This window comes from Lissotriton vulgaris, chromosome 4_1, assembly GCF_964263255.1.
Source record: "Lissotriton vulgaris chromosome 4_1, aLisVul1.2, whole genome shotgun sequence".
Lineage (NCBI taxonomy): Eukaryota > Metazoa > Chordata > Amphibia > Caudata > Salamandridae > Lissotriton > Lissotriton vulgaris.
Window position 1 is genome coordinate 1,760,724,927 of NC_141691.1, and position 22,779 is coordinate 1,760,747,705.

At 43.0% G+C, this 22,779-nt stretch overlaps 2 pseudogenes; both read left to right on the forward strand.

The window, feature by feature from the left end:
* Positions 1 to 5,366: 5,366 nt before the first annotated feature.
* Positions 5,367 to 6,881, forward strand: LOC147724526 (18S ribosomal RNA; annotated as a pseudogene).
* A 1,182-nt stretch (positions 6,882 to 8,063) lies between these two features.
* Positions 8,064 to 8,208, forward strand: LOC147724527 (5.8S ribosomal RNA; annotated as a pseudogene).
* The last annotated feature ends 14,571 nt before the right edge of the window (positions 8,209 to 22,779 follow it).

A 22,779-nucleotide genomic window follows, 5' to 3' on the forward strand; every position in this document is an offset into this window, starting at 1 on the left:
TGGGTTAGGTGGGATCAGAAGCTTTGACTGATGGATGGCTGATTAGGCCTTTTGGGGGTGCAGTTCCAACAGGAGGAGATCTTTGTCTTGGAGAGGTTTTCTTGTTTTTACTATACACAGTATTTTTTTTACACATTCTTGCGAAACCCTGTTTCTACACAGTCTTTATTAAGATGGCTGTCTGTGTATTGATCTTGCAAAATTCTGGGGCTGATAACTTGAAGATAAATTGAAAGTGTTTTTGTACATACATCAAGGGCCGAGTTACATACACAGCGCACTTTCCCTGTTTGCGCCACAGTGAACCTTAAAATATGTGCCCGTGTGTAAAAAGGCAAAGTGCACCATATTGCATTAAATGAGCTGGGACTACCCTCTATTGATAGTGCTGCCACTACTTGTGTGCCAACGCTATCTGTATTACAGAGAGAGAGTCTGCAGCCTCTTCTGTAATGCCAACGTGCCAGAGGCGCACAAAAAATGGGCACACATTCCCGTTGCGGCCCTGGGGCATTTTCCATAATAGGGACCCAGGTGTTCCATAAATAAGATACAGGAGACTATGGTCAGCAGGATGGGGAGAAACCATCAGCCCGCATTCTTCGGTCGCAATTTCTAGGAAATTAAATTCGGAGGAAATGATTTCTTGAAGAGTTAACTTTTAGCAAGTTTCCTGAATCAGGGACAGTTTGGTTCCAGTCTGAATGGGGTGTTCAGGGTCTTGCAGGTTTTGGCGCTTAGTACTCCTAATAGTTAACCATATTTTAGGCATTCTGAGTAGGTGTTGTGGGATCACAGTAGTGCCTGCTGGCAAGTACAGGCAGAACATTTCTCGACAAATGTATTCCATAAATCTTTAAGATTGTGGGAATCGAGATAATGGGGTTCTGGGGAGGCTTTGCAAGGAACAATTATGACACCATACTATTAGATATTTTTTCTTACCACACATTCATAACATGACTGATAAATTAGTCAGGACTGAGGAACCTGGACCATCCTACCAAAACAAATAAAAAGAATTACAAGAATGTAATGACTGAAAAATATATATATATTTGATTGTTGTAAATGATCTGCATATATATGGTATTTCTACAGTGCGAAAAGGCAGAGGATCACTATACAGGGTCAAAGACAAACATCAAGTCAAGAAGTGATAGGAGAGGTAGCTGGTTTGTATAAGGTTAATGCAATTGGATGTAAATATCTTTAAAGGGGACATTTTTTAACCCTATGCAAAACTGGTGCATCACCAGAAGTGATTTGATTAAAAAAAGGCATGTTTTCCAGATCCTGGGTGCATAGATCCCTTTTGTACTTAGTCTGCAGTCTGATGGTGTCCTGGCTGTAGGTGTGCAGAGAACCAACAAAGATGGTTGAGTTTGTTTGCAATATTAGTGAGGATGCTGGTCATGAGGTCTTTGTAAATGATGCAGCTGGTTTTGAAGATGGTAATGGCCAGCATGCAGGGGCCAATGGAGAACCATCCAGATTGGGGTGACGTGATCATAATTCTACAGGCCCTGGATTGGATGTTCTGCAGCATGTAGGATGCCCTTAACAGGTGCCATTTTGAAGTCTGGAAGGCCATGGAGCAGGGCATTACCACCATTCAGATGCAAGAGTACGAGGGCTTGAACAGCAATTCTTACGTAGCTTTCTTAAATAAATGGTTTCACTTTCTTTTGAAGAGAGAGCTGATACCAGGCCACCTTGGTGTTTTCTGCCCGTGTGTTCCTTGAGGGTAAGGTTGGTGTCCGGGGTGAATCCAAGTGACTTGCCATTCCGTTAAAGTAGGAGGTAAAGCCATTGAGGTTCATGTCACTGAGCAACATATGTACTGTTTCTTTTGTGTTATTCTTGGCTAAAAGCAGGGTTTCTGTCTTTCTTGGGTACAGCTTCAGTTAGACACTGAATATCCCAATGAGGATAACGTGCAGGCAATGTTTGAGGCGATATGAACAGAATTTATAATATGGAGCTCTATACCAAAGACTAGGCAAATATACTTATGCAAGGGTGTTTCTGTTCTCTAAACTAAAAATGTCAGTGGCTGCTCATGTATAAATTCCATTATAAAATAATGTTTATTGAAAAAAAGAATTGGCAGCAGCATTCTTAAAAAAGATGAGACAAGTATTGGTTTAATCTGTTGTACACAGCAGACATTTCCTAGAGTACATTCTCCTGTGTTTTTGTTACTAATTCACAGCTCTTTTTTTCCTTCTCTGTTCTTTTCTTGATGGGTGGCAGGAGCAAAGCAAAGTTTAATTTTCATCAGAAAAAAGGAATTTGTCAAAAAGTGAATCTCAGGTTTACAAATTGTGCTTAATTTGAGCCGATGGCTGCCGGTGGGGGCAATTGACAATCATTTTTGCGGACCAGCACTTATTTTTCAGCATTAGACACTTCTCGAGAGCAAGGGAGGGAAAAGCATACAAAGCAAAAAGAATAAGGAAGAGAAAGAGAAAGAGGAAAACGCCATCATAAAATGAGAAAGCAGGAATCTGTAAGATTGAGATAAAGCAGCAGGGAGTATTGGCAGTGGATTAGAGAGGCATGAGGTAGACTGAAGACTGCATAGCCTTGGTAATCTGCGCATTGATGTTTAAAAGCTGGTAATAAACTGGTTCTGCTAAAACTGTGCTCTTTTTTGTGGTATTGACTTAATATACCAGATTTTCATGTCAGAAAGGTATACCTTTGACTCTTCTGCTAGGTTTTGTCAGTGAAAAGAAATAACATCATTCACCAAGGAATTAATCAAACTATCAAAAAGAATGTAATACAGATACATTTTTAATTATCAATGAAATATCTATCCAACTACCTAACACAGAATAGTACCACAATAATAAATGTGAAAGAAAGACAGTGGGCTCTATTCACAAAGATACCTTTAAACATGTAGATTTACTCACATGCAAATTTCTGCTACACTTTGTATTAACTTTACACTTCTTTGCTATTCCCTAGACAGTGTGTCACTTGGAACCTGGGACCGGCAGGCCTGGGTAGGCACTCCCTGCTTGACCTGTATAAGACGCACTGACTGGGCCCCGGGTCAGAGGACTGGCGGGCCCTGGCGTGAAAGTCCTTGACCATAGGCTCTGTTCTCTTGCCCATATGGTCACTTGGAGCCCAGGACGGGGACCCTCAGGCTCGGGCAGGAATGTATGACGGAATCACACTTGTGTTTTGCCCGCCATTATTAGAACTAACGCATCGTCAAGACACGTTCCTTTAGCATGCAAGTCATTATAAAACCTAGCCTTAGGGGGCGCTGGTGTTTGGATTAGTATAATTTACTAATACAACTCCAGTCTGCGCAATAGTAGGGAAGGTGTTGGATTTAAAATCCAACACCATTCCACCAAGGCACCCCTCTAAGAAAATCTTTGTAACGACTTGCGTGCTGAATGAATGTGTGGTAATGATACGTTTGTTTTATTGCCAGTGCTGTAAAGGCACAGTGTGATTGTGACTATGTTCTGGCATACCTTGCAAGGGAAACTGGAGGCCCTGTGCTCCATTTCATAGCCTGCCAATCTCAAAGTGCCTGGGACGGCAACCAGCAGGTTTGGGAGAGCCTCTCTGCTTTCCTGGGAGGAGCAGCTCTGACTGGGGCCTAGGGTGGAAGCCCCGTGCCCTGAGCTCTGTTCCCTGGCCCAACTGGTTTCCAAGTGCTTAGGACAGGGACCCATAGCCCCAGGAAGTCCTTCCCAGCTTTCTAAGGATAAGAAGTTCTGACCGGACCCCGGGTCAGTACTCTGGGTGGCCCTAGTGTGGAAGCCACTGGCCCTGGGCTCTGTTTCCGGCCTGCACTATCAATGGGAGCCCAGGAAGGGAACCCACAGGCCCCAGAAGGCCTCCCCTGCTTGCCTGGGATAAGAAGCTGTGACCGGGCACTAGGTCAGAGCTCTGTGGTGCCCTAGGGTGGAAGCCTCTAGCTTTAGGCTCTGTTCCCTGGCCTCTGTATCACTTGGAGCCCAGAACTGGAACTCACAGGTATGGGAAGGCCTCCCCTGATTGTCCAGAATAGGAAGCTCTGACCGGGCCTGGGTCAGAGCTTCATCAGGCCCAGGGGTGGAAGCCGCAGGCCCTGGGCTCCGTTCCACAGTACACTGTGTCACTTGGAGACTGGGACGGGGGCCTTATGCGCTGGGGAATACTCCACTGCTTACTGGGATAAGAAGCTCTGAATGGGCACGGGGTTACAGTTCCGGGTTACCTGGGGGTAGAAGCCCCCAGGCTTGGGCTCCCTTCTCTGGCCCACCATTTGCAAAGTGCCAGGATGAGGTCCCACAGGCACCAAAAGGTCTGCCCTGCTCATCCGGATTCTGAAGCTCTGACCGAGCATCAGGTCAGAGCTTAGCTGGTTCTAGGGTGGAAGTCCCTGGGCTCCCTACTCCAGCCTGCTGTGCTGCAAAGTGCCCGGGATGGGGTCCCAAAGGCACCAGGATGTCTCTCCTTTTTGTCTGGGTCCATAAACTCTGACCAGGCCCCGAATCAGAGCTCTGACTGGCACCAGGGGTGGAAGCCCCCTCTCCCGGGCTCCATTCTCCGGCCTGCGATGTGGTCTACCGGGTCCTGGAAGGGCTCCTGGTCAGCGCACCGCAAGGCCTTGCCCCAGCACCTTACCTGATACCCCTATCAGGCTCTGAGGACCTGGGGTTCAAATTCCCTGTCCCCTCCAAGGTCGAGCAGAAATCGTTTTAATAAGACATGAAGTCCTTTGAACCAGGGCATCTGGTCACTCCGCGTTGCAGACATCTGGTCACATGGTATGCATTCCTATGGTGAGCTCAGATGATTGTGCTACAGTGTACCCAATAAAGGCTAATTTGACTCTTTGAGCCCAGGCAGGGCCCCAGGAGGTTGTGTGAATTTTCTCCAGTGACAACTCTGTGCATGGATAACAAGAAAGGGGGATAGTTGTCGCCTGGATTAGTAGGGACGGGACAGAGTACTCTGGGGCTCCTTGTCATCCAGGTCTTCCCACCTGGGTGCCGCCAGAGTCTGGATGGGTTCCGGTAATGCTAGTCTGAGATGTCACCTAGCAATCCTGGCCCATGTGCTGTCTATTGCCGTTCATCACCTACAGCATTTTCATAGCAGCTCGGAACAACTTTTCAGTGTTGTCACACCATCTGCCAAGGCTGAGACACTGCACCCCTGTGTCTTACTTAGGCTACGCCTCTGCCTGCCTTGCACTTCTGTTGCTGCAGAGCAGGCTGGGCCACCGGTGCCTGTGTGATTGCTTCGTCCCTCCAAACAGTGGCTCCTGCGGCTGGCTCCGGAGGGGTGTGAAGGATGGTCCGGGATGGGCACAAGGTTTTTTTCTCCTGTCCAGCTGGTATGGCCACCTGGTTTGATTCTGCCAGTAGCATATGCTTGTCTCAAAGATTAAGCCAGGCATGTGTAAGTACGCAGTGCCAGTACAGAGAAAAAGAAAATGGTTCCCTAAATAAGTTATGGTTTTTGGATCTCTAAATCTGCTACTTGAATAACTGTGGAAATTGTAGAGCTAATACATGCCGACGAGCGCTGACCTCTCAGGATGCTTTACTTTATCAGACCAAACCCACTTCAGTCTCACCCTGTTGCTTTGGTAACTCTAGATAACCTTGTCACTGTAACAGTGAAAATACATTCAAATGTCTGCCCTGTCAACTTTCGATGGTACTTTTCGTACCTACAAAGGTGATCATGGGTAACAAGGAATCGAGGTTTGATTCCAGAGAGGAAGCTTAAGAAACAGCTACCAAATCCAAGGAAGGCAACTTTGTGCAAATGACACACTTCTGACTCAGGAAGGCAGTGATGAAAAATTGCAATACGGGTCTATTTCAAGACCATGTAATTAAAATCAGTGCACTTTGAATCCTTTAATGAGGATCCAATAGTGGGCCAGTCTGGTGCCAGCAGCCATGGTTATTTCTGCTCCAATCACATATGTTAAAGGTGCTACAGTAAAAATACCTCTTAGTTAGATCATGGGATTGAGTTAGCAATTTGTTGCGAGGCAAGCTGGCTGTCCATCCTAGCACCCGCCTCTTGGCACACCTTCATACTCTTGACTGAGTGTCCTGCGGAGCCCAAAGCATTTACTTAAAAAAATTTAAAAGCGGGCTGGTTGCCTAAATACTTCAGCTAGGAATAATGGAATAGGACTCTGGTTTTATTTTTTTAGTTTTCAGAACCTGGGTCAGGGGCATTCTGGGGATCCAATGTCTTTGAGTTACAGGGATGGGGAGAGTATGGATGTAAAGCTGAAACTTAAAATAATGAACAGAGGTGCACCACCAGAAGCTTAGTCTGTGGCTTAATTTGACCTAACACGGGAAACCTCACCTAGCCTGGACATGGAAAGGATTGACAGATTGATAGCTCATTCTTGACTCTGTTGGTGGTGTTGCATGGCCGTTCTCAGTTCATGGAGTGATTTGTCTGGTTAATTCCAATAATAAATGAGACTCCTCCATGTTAACTAGTTAGCTACATGAGATCAAGCATGTCCTTAGATGTCCGGGGCTCTGTATGCACGCTATACTAAACGGAACAGCATGTGTCTACCCTTTGCTGACAGGTGCGGGTGATCTGCTGAACCCCTTTCATGTTAGGTAATTGGGGATTGCAATTATTTCCCATGAAAGCGAAATTCTCAGTAAGTGCAATTCGCAAGCTCACGCTGATTAAGACCCCCAGTTTGTATACACCGTCTGTCACTATTAATGATTGGATGGTTTAGTGAGGACCTCGGATTGGACCTGCCAAGGTTGGCAACGGCCCCAGCAGAGCTCCAAAGAAGACTTTCAACCTTCACTAGTAAAAGTTGTTCCAAAGTTTCTGTAGGTAAACATGTAGAAGGATCATTATTAAAGCATTCCGTGAGACTGACAGTGCCAGCCTAAACCCTCAGCCAACTCTTCTGGAAGAAAAGGAACTGGGGCCACAAGGAAAGCCTTAGCTCCTTTGGATGAGATGCCATGTCCCTCAAAGCCAGTGTTAACTACTTCAAGAGGGGAAGGAGACGCTGCCCTCAGGTGCTTGAAATTCCACACGTGTTCTCGGACTTCCGAGAAGGTCCTCGGCCTCGGCGGCCCTCAACACCCTCCATTGGCTGCCCCTCCACAAAAGGATCCTTTTTAAACTCCTTGTTACTGTCTTTAAGGCCACTAAGAACACAGGCCCCTCCTATCTTGTCAAGCGCTTCCCTCAGTACACTCCATCGCGCTGCCTGAGGTCATCAGGAGCTAATCTGGTTACCATACCCAGGTTTAAGCTCAAAACGAAAGGTGGAAAAACCTTTTCACTCCTGGCGGCTAAGGCTTGGAACGGCCTTCCCTCTAACCTCAGGCACGCCCCCTCAGAAACCCTTTTCAGAAAACTTCTGAAGACTTGGATCTTCCTTCGACCCGACTCTTTGGTCCTCGCAGCCATATGATTCCCATTTCCACCAAGTTGGTTTCTTCTGATTGCTCAGCGCCAAGATGCTCCTTCCGGAGCGATAGTTGCGCTATATAAAAATTAATAAATATCAAATATCAAACGTGTAGCGAACTGTTTGAGTCGCTTTGACAGTGTGAGAGAACCTGGCTCTTCTCCCCTTGGTGCCTCTGACAAGGACCAGGGCAAGGGGGACCCCAGTCGTCAGCCATGCGGAACTGCTGCATAGGCTGAGGACTTTGAACATGCAGGGTTTAAGCCCTGGCTCCCATCTACCCCAGTGGGTGAGAGATGGCTGATGTGCAGGTGGAGCAACCCTCCCTCATTGCCACATACCTGGTGGTTCGTTCCGTCTGACAAGACTTGTGTGGTCATGCCTGGGAGGTCAGGTGGGGGATCTGCCTCCCACGGCTGATGTGGTAGCCTATTTCCTGGACGCCTGGTGGGGCTCCTCGGCTCAGTGCCCCAATATACTCTTTAAAATGTGGAGGCTGACCTCCAGACTGTAATCTCAATGAGGTGCTGGGCTTTTTAATCTCATAGGTGGTACATGGCTGGTGCTGACTGCCTCTCTTGCACCTGTCGGTGGGTGAGCATTGTGAAAGTTGCCTATAACTTGGTGGCAGATCACTCGGCTTGATAAAGAATACAGCTAGCTGTGAGAATCAATGTTAATTGCAGAACACATTGATCATCAACACTTTGAATGCACCTTCGGCCCCGGTTCCTCCCAGGGTTAGGCCTGTCTGAGGATTTATTGTACATCAATTGCCCTATGGCTCTCCCAGGGCACAGCTGGGGCTGTCACAGGAGACTGTGCTCCCTTTCTTTTCCTAAGGTCAGAACCCTGGTCAACCATCGTAGGCTCCCTAATCCCTCCACAGAGAGATGACCCTGGTGCGCCTTGCCTTCCCCACCTTACTGGACAGGGTGGGTGCATAGTGTGCCGCAGGCCTGAAAAACCCACGGTGCTTTGCTGCGGTGTTTTGCATGTCTGTCTGTGGTGTCCCACAACTGCCCGTAAGTACTGCCTTGGGCATCCACTTCTGCTTGTGAAGGGTCCATGTTTGCCTGTAGGTGTTGGTTTCCATGCTGGCCCCCATGGCCTTTGTTGTCCGATATGGGAAAGGTGTACTGCTGTGACCCGCATGTGCAAGAGGGTTACCTCCTTACGAAGTCCATGGAATTGGTAAATTCTGCTCCACCAAGGCCCAGAATCAGACTACAACCTCGTTTCAGATATGGTGACCTGCATATCACTAGGGGACTGATTACGATCCAGGTGTTTCAGGAATTGATTTCCCTTTTTGGTGGTCCAACCGCTCACATACCTGGCGGTCCGACCACCGGATTACAATGTGAGTAGGGAGACCGCCACCTCCGCCAACATTCCTGCTCCCACAGCGGAGAGGCATAGGTGGTCAATGGAGGTGGTCCCTGCTTTTACACCTCTGTCCTCATTATGACCTACCTTCCTGCCGACCTTTTTAATGGCGGGGACACTGCCATGAAAAGGTCAGTGGAAAGGCACAACATGGTACAAGGAGTCAGTGTGCCTGACTGACTGGAGACACTGCAGTATGGCTGGCATTGACTGGCATTGGCTGCAGGCTCTTTCGAAACAAGACCACCACCAAATCTCTGCTTGGTGGCTGGTGCAGAAAGTGTGGCATACAGAAGTCCGACCTCCTGGTATCATCCAATTCCTTCTAATCGAGGCTCAATCCACTGATGGAGTTAAGCCAGTAGCTTCCCTCAGCCAGATCGGTACATCTTGGAGTCGGGTTGCTTGGGAATGCAGCACAAAGTGGATGATAAACTCAACCTAAGGATAAATACATGCACAAGACTTATAGCCAACAAGTACCATAAGGAAAAGGTGAAAAGAACTTTTAAGAGAAGTTTTAAGGATTTCTTTATTCAAGTGTATTGTGTATAATTTTTTTATGTATAAACATTATTTTTTTAATTTAGAAGAACGCATAGTAAATTTAAGCTTTTTAAAATTCAGCACTTTCCCTATTGTTGTTCAGCTTGGCATGAGAAAAGTAAATCTGATCCCTTCAAAGCCCAACGCTTTCCGCACTTTGGCTTATGTTGGAGTGGGAATAGGAAATATTCCAATAGTCCAAGAATTATCCTACTGATGTTTAATTTGGAGTGGGAATAGTACACATTTTGCCCCTATATTTCTTAGTTTTTTTCTACATGATTATTTTTGTTTTTAATTTTTAAAGATTGATTTTAGTGATTTATTTTAAATGATTTCTTTGTGTATTTTGTGCTTTAAAGTAAATATTATTCCTATTATATTAGTTTTTAATGTTCAACATTTATTGTATACTTATGTTTTAAATCTGATATATTGTGTTTTTTTATGTTTTATTATTAATAGTTTTTATTTTAATATTCATGTTAATTCGTAATTGTGTATATGGCAAAGTTAATATACTATTTAGTATTAACTTATCTATTTTATCATAATATTGTTAAGTTAATATTTTGTCTATTACATAGAAAGCATGTAAATTCAATAGTTTATCCTCTATGTGTGTTGGCAATAGTTTTGTATGTAAATGTTTTTTGCTCCGATATTTTGTCATACATCCTTCCAAATAAAGGAAAAAAGAGAACAGTGGGGCATAGTATTAGGATAAAAAATGAACAAAGGGGGGATGAAAAGTCCCACATGGCTGCTTTGGTGAGGCTGAACATTATATTCCAAAGAAGCCCCCTACCTAGAGAAGCAATTCAGCTTCTTTCTTCTTTGTTTGAAGCAATAGTTTATTAGAGTTTTCATTAAATAGTACAAGTATCGCAACAGACGACAGAAGAATCAGGTTAACCATATTCCATTGTTTCATGCACAGCTCTAATCTTTGTGTGATCATGCCAATAAGATTCACCATATTAAGAATTACTACAAATACAATGTCAGTACAGTTTTCATGGAAAGGATTCCTCCAAGAATCAGTAGGACACTATCAGGATCAACGTGTTATTTAGGCAAAGAGGCCCAGAGTTTGTTAAACATCTCCATTGTACCTAGCACCTTGTGTATTATTTTCCCATATGATGAAAGGCAACAGAGCCTGGTCACCCGTTCTTTTTGTATGGGAACTATTGTGCATTCCCAGTGGCATAGTATAGATATTTTTGCCATTGCAAGTGAAGTTGCTGTCCAACGGTGCCCAAAAGAGGAGACTTTCGGGATATCCAACAAGTCATGGAGCAGGACAAGTTTCATGGAGGTACCTCCACCGCAAGCTGATTGTTCATCTCTGTGTTCCTGGTTGATCCTTGCAACTCTTCTCTGGACCGCTACACTGGACAACCTCCATCTGGTGAGCTATTACAAGTTTGTTAGAAGACACCTCCCCCACACAGTGGGGTCAATATTTTTGTCCTCGATATTCTTGACACGATAATTTTGTTTGTGCTATTCTGCCAAAACACCAGTTCTTGCATTGTACCACGGTTCTGACTTTAGACATAAACTGTAAAATGTTATTAGTTTCATGGAGAGTCTGAATGGTATTGGTTTGTGATTTGTATCTAACCCTGGGCATGAATTCCGCCCCGCTGGCGCAGTTTGCGGAATTTGGCGTAACACGAAGTTCCTGCAAAACTTCTGACTCCGCAGCAGAGCGACTTTCAGCCCCGGACCCTCCCACCTCCTACCCCGCAATAAATATGTTTTAAATAAAATTTACAATTAAAGTAAAATAAAAGCACATTTAAGGTAAATGCGCTTTTATTTTACTTTAATTGTAAATTTTATTTAAAAAATATTTATTGCGGGCGTGGGAGGAGCGGAGCAGAGTCCACTGAGTTTTTGGCCAACTCCATAGAGCTTCCCGTACATCAACTTCACCTGCTCAGCTCGGGTTATTTGTATCCCATGTCTCTGTTAAGTAGCCTGAGAGTAGTTTACCTAACCAAAGGTTGTGAGAGAGAGCGGCCTCGTCTAGATCGCATCTCCAGCAAGAAGAGCTACAACATGAACCCGATCTAGTAAGCGTGATGGTGTCCAGTACCAACCATGTAGTATCTTATCACATGTGAATTTCAGTCTTTAAAATCTCAGCCCTTTGTCATATGTGGCCTATAGATAGGGTCACTGTTCCTCAGTGTATTGAGAGGTTGGCTTGTTGGAAAATATGCAGGGTTTGTTTTATGAGAGTGGAATATAGTTCAGTGATTAATGATTTGTGCAAACCTGTTAATGGTTCCTTTGTGCTTATTTTATATGTTGATGTTCGTTTCAAGAGGTGATGTGGTGAGAGGGTGCAGCTGCCTGCCTAATAGTTAAAAAAAGACACTGTTTTAATTGATGGTATCTCCACTTCTGTTTTTCACCATTGTCGTTCCACTTCTTGAAATATAGGAATTCCATTCTCCTTGAGAGATAAGTATCCTGTGTTAAAAAAAATCGTCAGTGCAGAACTTTGAGCCATGTTCAGAGGAGAGAAATGTGTACTGCTTATCCATTGGGTGCAGATACGCCCACATGTCCATAAGAGAGTGGTCTGATAGAATGTCACTTATCAGTGCTCTGTCCAAATGTTTTGGTCAGAGCCTGTTTTGTACAGAATAGGGGGCAGAGTTACGGTCTGGTCACCTACAATGATGCCCTGGCTTTACCAAAATCTATAAGAAGGCAGTCATCATCATCATCATCATCATCAAGAATCTTTATTCGGTGAATAAAAAACACCATAAAAGCACATTTACATATACAGACAACAATAAAACATTATTAAATACTGATTTAAGATCCTTGTACATAATTAATACAATAAAAAGATTGCCAACTTAAGGGCCCAAAATACAGATCGCAATTTTTCATTCGTCTCCGCTTGTCTGTCTCAAACGAATAGCGACTTTGATGAAATTCAGAATGCTACATAGAGTTAATGGGTCATAGGCTTTTAACAGAAATACTAGGGCATCCCTGGCGTGTTCCAATCGCGCCTTTTTTAAAATATTTACAAGGAATCTACGCCTGGGCATGGAAAAATAGGGGCAAAGCAAAACAAAATGAAGGGTATCCTGCGGAGACCGATTGTCGCAGCCGCAGGGACCCTTCTGCTCAATAGATGAAGTAAACCCGGCAGGTCTAGCCAACATAAAGGGGAGCAGATTCAATCTGAGACGGCACATTAAAAATCTATCCTGTGCATTATGCAGAAGAAATAAGTAAGGCTCCATACCCTCCACACTTTTTACCAAACCATGGGCCCTTACAGTCTTTTTCACTCCTTCTGCATCAGCTCGCCGTTGGGTTTCTTGCCCCAGAAATAGTTCCCCTACTCGCTTCTTATGCTGTGCTAAAATAGTGGCTGGGTTCATGAAGAGATTCCCCAACCCTATCTCCTCCAGGGTATTCTTCACGTATTTGAGCCAGGGGATGCGCATTGAATGGGTCCTACCTAGGCAGTCCAATAAAATTTCTCTGCTTAAATGCGCATCTGGGTTTAACCATATTTTTAACCAAGCCACTATTGGTCTGAGTTTTACTAAATCTTCCAAGTATGGCCTCCCTAACTCCCTATGGGCTATGAGACCAGCCGTGCTGGGTGGCACCCTCAGGATTGCTTTCAAGTACCTATTTTCTTCCTGTTGAATACTAGATGTATTCACAAACCCCCAGACTTCTGCCCCATAAATTACTTTGGAGCATGTTATGGAGCCGTACAAATTCATCACCTGTTCCGGACTCCATCTGCCCACCCTCCTACCATATCCAGCTATCGCCCCATTAGAAGCAATCATTTTAGTGCAACGTTCCGCCACCAGAGGGGTAAATTGCAGGGCGCCGTCAAAAGTTACCCCAAGAAGGCAGTCAATAGTTGTTAAAAAGAGTGTTTGTGAGAAGACGGGTGCATATACTGATCTAATCTCAGAAATTCATTTGAGATTTTTCTTTGACAAAAGCATAGCAACCATGTGGATCTGTCCACGTTCTTAAAGTTTTAAGTGGTAGATGTTTGGTAAAAAGATCTGCAAGCCCTCAGGGGTTTCCTACATTGGATGTAGGTGATTGTGTTGTCCCTTTTCGATCCGTGCAGCTGCTATCAACAATTATCCCACCCAGTAATTTTTTCATTTACCAGTTTCTTTTGGTATTAATTGTGTTTCTTGCAAGAGGGTGACATCTGCATGTTTATTGGTCATATAATTTTGAATATTTTTCATTTTCATGTAATGTGATACCCATTTGCCATTTAGTGATAGAGGGCTCAATAAACAAACTGCATCTTGTAGTATATAAAATAGTACTATTCACTTACTACAAAATGCAATTCACAAACCTTGGAGTGTAGAAGTCCACCTCTCATATGCTTTCAATGGGGAGATCTTCAAACATGTAAGTTTACTACTTAGTAGCAAATATTGGAAGGACCTGGGTTGGTAAGGGGTATGCTTACTACTATATGGAAGGGGATTTGGTAGGAGTAAAGGGGGATTTAGAGAGGGCTATGGATGGACAGAAACCTACCCATAAAAGAGTAAGCAGATTGCTATTCTCAAGCTGCACTGCTAAAGTCTCTACAGAAAAAAGGACCCAAAACAGTTGTTAGTATACTCCATCTCAGAATTAGAGTAAGTCCTGCACCACACATGTCCTACCACTGGTACTGCAACACTCTTCCTTAAAAAATAATGGGCACAGTGATTTAAAATAAAGTTGAAATAATTTAATTTATTTGGACTTTTATATAAATTTCAGAAATGTAATCGAATGTTTAAAAATGATATATAAATAAAAAATGTAGTACCAGCAGTTGGGCTTGTGTGGTCCTGGATTTATTCCAGTTCTTAGCTACTACAGTTTTAGGCTATAGTAACTTTACACTCAGAAATATGGCTCCACCCCCATTTTAAGGGGTGTAGACATGCAACTCTATAATTTATAGCAAATTTACCCTCGTAAATGGGAAATAACCCAAAGTGGTAAATTTACTACAAAGTATAAGAGTAAATGTGCATTTGTAGATTTACTCACGTGTTAATTTACCTCTGTGAATGCGCCTGGGAATCTGCAAAGGTATGGTTCTTCGTGTCATTGGTACTGGGACATTGAATTTAGTGACTAATAAGGATGGGACCATAAGTGGGTGATGGTGAAAATGCAACAAGCCATGTGAAGTACTAAACATCAAAAAGCATGTGGACTATTCCATTGTAGTGCTGGCTAACAGTGTGTGCATCCAATTGCTTTGTAGGCTGCATTCTTGGAGTGACGATTAAAGTGTTCTATCTGCCATTTTGGAGTGACTTAATTTACCACTGCCAACCATAAAGTAACTGATATTGGGAGTGACAGTCACTCAAAGGCTGAAATACAGCCAGCCCTTTACAAGTTAGATTCTGATACATTATGAATAATTAGGGGATTATGGATTTCAAGGTCCGATTCTCTCAGTAATTCCCCGTTTTCACTAGGCTCCCTCATAGGGATTAAGGCTGTTTTCAGCAGCCAAAAGTTCAATGTCAAGGTTAAGAGAGCTGCAGGGTTCCCACTGTTCTCCTAATTCCGATGGAGCTGGTAACTGGTTCTACCAGCCCCACTGGAAGAGTCCCCTCATAACGAGGGCCATCCAGTCGAATATAGACATAGGCGTGGAAGGTCTACCACTTTTGGAAGGTGAAGGGAATGAGGAAGGAGTCATGGCAATATCTGTTAGGTCTATAGATGCTTCAATTAGAACACATACAAATTGAAATATGCTTATTCTTGTGAAACTTTATATGTTAATACAATAAACGTATTCTATAATTCATCCCAGGCATCTCCAGATTCAATGGGGATCTTCTAGGAGTTGTGAAAGAGATTATTTTGGGGGCTCTCTGTTGCATTTGCTTTTTAGTGTTATGTGGTAGTCGAAGGTTCAGTTCAATTCCATTCTTTGCTCCAGAAAATGGTAACTGTTAATAGATAGAATCAGGTATGAAGAAAACACTTTTGAATAAAGTGAAAACTTGGTTCCTAATTAACCATTTACAAGCTCATAAAATAAAGACTGTAAATGCGGATATGCCCTCATTTCATGAATAGAATTATGTGATGGGGACAAATGTGTCATTCTCTTGCATTCATGTCTTATTATGGCAGGCTTTCATCTATAAATGGATATGTATCCTTTGATTATGACAATGTATGATATTGTGCATCTGTGTCACAACTCAGTTATCAGGACAACGCAGTCTCTTTGAACTATGACCTTGTACTTATTTGCTAGGATAGCCAACATGCCTGGCTGGACACCAGGCATACAAGGCAACCATACAAGCAAGCTCCTAGTTTCACCTGATTAGAAAAGATAACCAAGCATGTAAACACCAGCTCACACAAAACCAGACCAAGCAATCATCCTTGAACCACTGTCCACAAGCCCCACAGAGCACTACATTATGCCCAAGAAATGGTATGTTTTTAACCTAAAGCATGCTAACCTATCTTGTTAGCCACACAAGACTTCATATGCAAAGCGCCAAGTCATAGTGACGTGTTCAGATCACTACCCAGGACCTAACACACAACACCAAGGCTTCCATATGGACTATAATATAAATATGCACTGTGCCAGCCAAAAATGTAAGCTTCAGCTTGGAATGAAGACGCCAAGTTAACCTCACAATGAAAAATATGGCTTGTACCAAACTAAACAATACAACTGGGTTGGTGGAGATGGCTTCCTGGCATTCAAGTACAGTTTGCAGTATATTAAGCAGGGCATCGGTTCGCATAAGCTCAGGCCTGCACCTGATTTGTTCCTGGTAAATGCCTTGTAACAGTGCTGCACCACTGGCAGCAAAACACCATAAAAATATCAATACAATAGAGTAAATTACTCTTAATAAGCGATGATGACATGTTGATTCAACCTTAACTTATGGTCTTTTATTCCACAATGCACTTTTTACTTACCTATTCTGCTCAGCAGTAACTCTCCCTTTTGCTTGTCTTTCTCTAATATTTCTGTTCTATTATTGATTGTCAAATAGACCATTGGTGCGTATTGATATTTTTGCACAACTTTACCACTTTGAATGAGAAATGCTCAATGTGTTGTTATACTTCATGCAGTGTTGGATTCTAGGAAATGCATTTAGATCGCTCCCTGCAAGGATGCATGCTAAGGAGTAAGGTCCATTTGTCTGGCTTCTTCTTTGAAGCCCACCCATGGTAACAGACAAGTTAATGTTCATATAAATGTGATCCTGATCTATGTCATGATGGTCAGGAGAGGACCCTACACAGACGGACTTTCACAGGGCACAGATGTGATGTACTACCCCTTCAAAGCCTGCGTAAATTACAAGAAAAAGCCTATAAAAATATTGAAGGTCATTGAATTTTGAAAATATTTTGACAACATTAATTTTTGATCAATATTTTTGTGATCACAAGTTAGCTAGTAGTACCTAGTGTCACAAATATTGCTCATTCCCATTTGCTTGAGCTGTGAAGTGACTTTTTAACCACTAGATAGGAGCACATTTAAGGAATGATGAGTCAGGAGATCTGTAGAAGAATCTACTTCTACGATTGCCAGTGGTGGTGTCAAGTTTGGGAAGTGGAGAGTTGAGCGTTGTCATCTTCTGGGCCTTAACACCACTTCAGGGTTCATCCTAGTGTATGTACACCATGTGACTAATTACTAAGCAGCTGAATCTCTCAGAAGTATTATTGCCCAGGAAGAGCTTTGATTGGCATCTTATACATATTGTATTTTCCACGAAGGTTTTAGCTGATGGTGGACAAACATTATGCAAGGTTTCATGTAACCCTTTTGGAATGAGCTTAATGTAATATAATGTTAAAACACAAGAAAGTCCCTAGTTGTCAGGAAATACCCTCTGTCACGGCCCCTTGTTCCCAAAGGACCTAGCGTGGCTTCAACACAATTGTTGTGTCACACCTGGTCCTGTCATTCGACCTGGACCCCAATAACCATATGAGAAACAGTTTTAACTACTCGAGGTCAGATAAACATCATAAACTAAAACAAAACAGATATAATTCCTGTGGCATTCAAGAAAGGGATCTAACTGTATTTGGGTAAATTAAAAACAATAATTTATTAAAATTTCATCACATTACAGTACATCACAGATTGCATCATTGTACAAAAACATTACAATAAAAACCAAAGAGTCGACGCAGCGTTTCGGTGTCTTGACCAGTGTGTCACACCTTCTTCAGGACGGGTTTTTAAAATCACTTGGAAATCAAGTGAGACAGATTTGTAATATACTATCTGGGTTTACCCTCTATTTCTCAATCTCATAGGGGTATGTTCTCCATATCATAAAAGGATTTGTCACCTTAATCCAGAAATACATATGTTGAATAGGTTTGCTGCACCAGGGATGACCACCGTTCTGATAGGTTCTATATACTTCTACTTTCGTTATGTAGTTTGAGGTCACCTCATGGGGTCTAGAGGAGTTTTAATCACTTCCTTCTATTTCCGATTTTGATAATCGCTTTTGAACTTCTTATTTTCCTTCTTTTAGGTTCAAGTTATCTTTTTAGTAATCAGCGGCCTCCCTGTCATTTCACTCCTGGTGCAGCATCAGCGGTAATGTAATATACACATTCTCCATTTAGACTTGTTGAGAACTTCAACAATATCCTGTAAGGCATGTATGGAGGCTTCATGGATCGTGAAGCGATACCTGTTCTTTCGATGTCTGTGCTTTGTTGATCTGGAGGTTTCACAGAAGGTGGCAGGGATTAGTACCCGTAAACTTATGTTTTAATACGAAGTGAAAGAACTGATCATCATCTGTCACATACATAAGGGACAGAATGAAGGGCTAGTTAATCAATCAATCAATCAAAAATACTTCATTTGGCAACTCAATGCCATATAGCTAGTCAATATTCTACCTTTAAGTGGGTGAGCCTTCACAATGCTCAGGTCAAACCCTGTGGTACTCATTTCCAAAGCTAACAGCTCTGCGTCAGGCCTTTGTTTGGATATGTACATCTCAGCTTTGTTAATAAGACTAATGCTGACCTAATACCTTGAAATTATATATTCATAGATAATTCATGACCTGTCAATTTCATATGTGCCTTTGATATAACAGATAAGCAAATTGAGTTTATACATAGTTCCAAGGAAATGCCATCTATTTACAATGTCCAGCTCTGATTGACATATTCTGTTCTGCTGACTTCATTTGCCACAATTCAGAGGTTGATCATGCATGGTGTAGTTGTAGTTGGCACGGCATAGTGGATTAACAATCCTGCCTTTAGTACCACATGGGAGGAAAGTGCTAAGGTATTCGAAAAGACTGCTCGGTCTCTCATGGGCAGTGATTGGTAGCCACTGCAGAATTCTAAAATCTTCTTGGCCTACCAGGTGGCTGCTGGACTATAAAATTATTTTTTTCCAGAATCAAAGAAATATGCACTGGGGGCTTTTCGAGCCCCAAACCCACGTGAGGACTTTTTTTAGCCTCACTATATTTTACAAAAATGTTATAACAGTTTGTAATACTTTAAAAGAGTTATCTTTGGAGCGATAATCCACAATTAGCAATTGAACATGAGAATTAGAGGAGACCTTTGATATTTTTAAATAATGTTCATGGTATAGATTACTTGATGAAGGGATCGAACTACAATCACGACTTAATCGCTCAGATGATTGCATTCGATCATGTAGTTGAAGCAGTGTTAGCTTTGTGTAATGAGAAAACAGAAGTCTAACCAGAGAGTCCTAACTTCTACTGACTGTTAAGTATCAGGAATATGTCTAGATCATTCTCAAAAGGATTGGATGTATTCAGTCTCTCAATCTGACAGACATGAGGTGAGTAGGAGCAGAAAAGACTCCACAAGCTCTGCATACATCCTTGCGGGTTCTAAGGCTGGAAGCACCAGGAGGAGAACAAGGCTTTGATCTAAAGAGCATGCATTCAGTTTTAGCCTCTTGCAGCATCTTCCCAACATTTAGAGCAGGGTTCCCCAAACCGGTCCTGGAGGGCCGGATCCATGCCAGATTTTTAAAATAACTACATGTATCTAAATGGGGATATACAAAAAATCTGGCATGGATTTGGCCCTCCAGGACTGGTTTGGAGAACCCTGATTTAGAGTATTTGTGGTTCCTCACCGTGAACACACACCTGGCTTGTCCATTGAGTTTGACATCTCTTTACACATCGCCTGTAAAATGCTGCCATTTGAGAGAACTTTCTTCCAAAACTCTGTATTAGAGAATTTCTTGGGAAAAGAAATTTGGCAATGATCTGCTGGCTGAGGCTCATCTTCAGCCTCTGTTTCTATTCTGAAATAATAAATCACTTGATCCTCCCTGGGCTTCTCGGCACAAGGGAGTTGAGCAAGTGGCAAGAGTGAGGTATGCGAGAACACCCATGATAGAAGAATTATTTCAAATGGCATGTGTGTAGGAATGACCTGTTATTGGCAAAGATTTCCATAAAGTAAGGGTGAGCACTCGTCCTTCCACCCTGTATATTTTAAAAGCGTCAACTCTAGCCAATGACTGTTACTGAAGCAATGCGCACCAACTGGGTAGAAGGTCTTAGCGAATCAGACAGGAAAGGCGCAATTTTTGATAAACGGATGGAAGAGCACGCTGAAATTGATGAATTGCCACACAGACAGCCAGTCAATACCATGCTGATCCTTAGCCACAAGATCACATTTCTGAACTCCAGTCCCTCACATCACCTAAAATACCCCCATACAATTTGTATCACTGCTTTGAGTGTGACCTGTGACTCACCAGCGCTTGAGAGCGATTACATCGAAAATGAGTTTCTCAGCATGTCAGACCTCTGCTCCACACTGACTAACTCTCTTATCAACATGATCTAACGTTTGATCCTTGTACTGATCATTAGATCCATAATGATACCCAGGCCTTCGTTCTGGGACTCTTGAGCCCTCTGATGTGGCAACTGTGCACCCATAATTACCAAGAGAGTTTCACAATTTCTGGGAGCTTATTCGAGGGCACATTCCTCGAGGTTTAAACCTCCAAATATGCCCCAGACAATTTCACATGAAGTAATATTAAATGCAAATGACCACAATCTCATAATGTCAAATTTGGATCGTAACTGCTGGGCAAATTGGGTTTTTTAAGCTAATCAGAATGATTATACCTGTCATTGACAATGATCAGTTTTGTAAAATCATCACCATAAGAATTATGCCACTGTGTGCCTTCATCATTTTCGACATTATTATTACTAAACCACATAATCCAGCATCTGCTTTACTGTGCATACTTTTCAACAAAAAAATTGTGTCTGGCTCAAACAGAACAAAAGTTGACACAAATGCTTCAAATGACGTGCAAAACAGCGTCCAACCCTTTACTGGCCATCTTTAACCTGTTAGTTGCCATACTCATGGAAAAAGGAGGTGGGAATTTGGCCCAGGTGGCATTAACAGCCCCAAATGATGGACTGTGGAAGTTCTTTTTGGACAGAAGGAAATGAAAACCCAAAATATATATAAATATAAATCAAACAGAGTGAATACATGGTTCATTCTTTGACAAAAGAACATTTCGCCTCACCAGCAATGCCACTTCATGTTATCACATTATTTTGAATGCAGCAGTCAAGGTGCTTATTTTGAGCCGGTGCTTGCCGGTAGGAGTCACCAACACTCATTGTTGGAGGCTGACAATTATTTTTCCTGATCGGATATTACCAGAGAGCCAAAGAGAGAAAACACACACACAAAGGGAAAAGATGACGGACGAGAAATATTGAAAAAACGTCACAAAGATAGAAAGCAATAACATGCAAGAGATCTATATGAAGGGACAGGCTGCAGCTGGTAGCAGATTGAAAAGGCGTCAGGTGGATTCAAGGCTATTCAGCTTTGGTATTCGGCGCACTGACATTGAATAGGGCCGGTCGCAGGAGTTTGAGCAGAACTTTGGGCACCGGTACTCATTCTTTTGCAAAGATAGTACGGCTGTAATTTTGAGAAAACACTCGCATTTTTGCAAGATTCTAATAATGTATCCTGGATTTCAAAGGGTTAATGCCTTCAAGTGCATCATACAGAGAAATGTAGAAAGTAATATGTAATGGAAAATCACGGTCTGAAGAACCATTCCTTGTTGGAAACATGGAGTTCATGAGGTGAACTCACAATAAAACTAAGACTGAGCTAGATGAGACAATTATAAATACATATCTGGAATGTACAAAATGAAATATGACTACCTTTTATTAGAAGAAAGGATTACATAAAGCTTTGTCTGCTTTTGAGTGCAACATTGTCCATGTTTTACACATATTATTCCTTTCCTGAAGGTAGAAAGGGCAAGACAAATAACATCGGGGGTCTATGCATTTATTCAAGACATTTATATTTTTGAAAAGAGTTTCATCCATTGCTTGTGTGGGGAAAACATAACTAGATATCGACAAAAACGAAGGTTATTTTCACCTTAAGTGCGTCGAAGCTACAGAAAGGAGATCAAAGTGACACCAGGCTTACCTTCTGACTGCATGCCACAAAGTCACGTCTGGACAAAGCCCTGGACATCACATCATGTTTTCACCAGTGATAATCCAATTCAACTAAACAAGACTACAAGCCTCTAAGTGCCTTGATGTGCTAAAGTCTAGGGCCTATATTATGAGTCCATTGACTACCAGACTCCCAGGAGCGCGGTGGTGGCGGTCTTCCCACCATCCCATTATGACCAGGGTGGTCGGGCCACCTTGGGACCACAGCAACCACCAGGGATCATTGATCCCTGGAGGTGGCGCGGTGGTATTGAGGCCGCAATATGCTTAACAGGGCCGCTGCTGCCCCACCAAACATATTACGAGTTACCTCCCCACCACACATTCCATGGTGGTGCGACCTTCATGAAAAGTGTGGCGGTGGGGAAACAAAGGAGGACCTACAGGGCCCTCTTGTGCCTCATGTCATGTGGATGCACACAGCAGGGCACAACATGTGTCCCCCTGTGTGCATGCGCACTAGTATCTGCACAGCATGGGTTGGAGTAGTCCTTGCAGTGCAGGTACTGCCTCTGACATTCCTTATGGAGGTGCCTATTGCATAGGCACCACTCAGGGAACGCCAAAGAAGAACCACACACCATACTGGAGAAAACTCCTCTTCTGGCCGGCGGTTCCTACATGGATTTGGTAATGCGGGAGCAGGGCGGTCCCAATCCCGCACCACCAAACCCTTAAGGCCCTGGGACTGGAAAAGTTGTGTCCTCATGACATTGAGCCATATGGTAACCATACCACAGGGAGACTTTGAGGAACCTCTGTGGGTGGATATGTGAATTT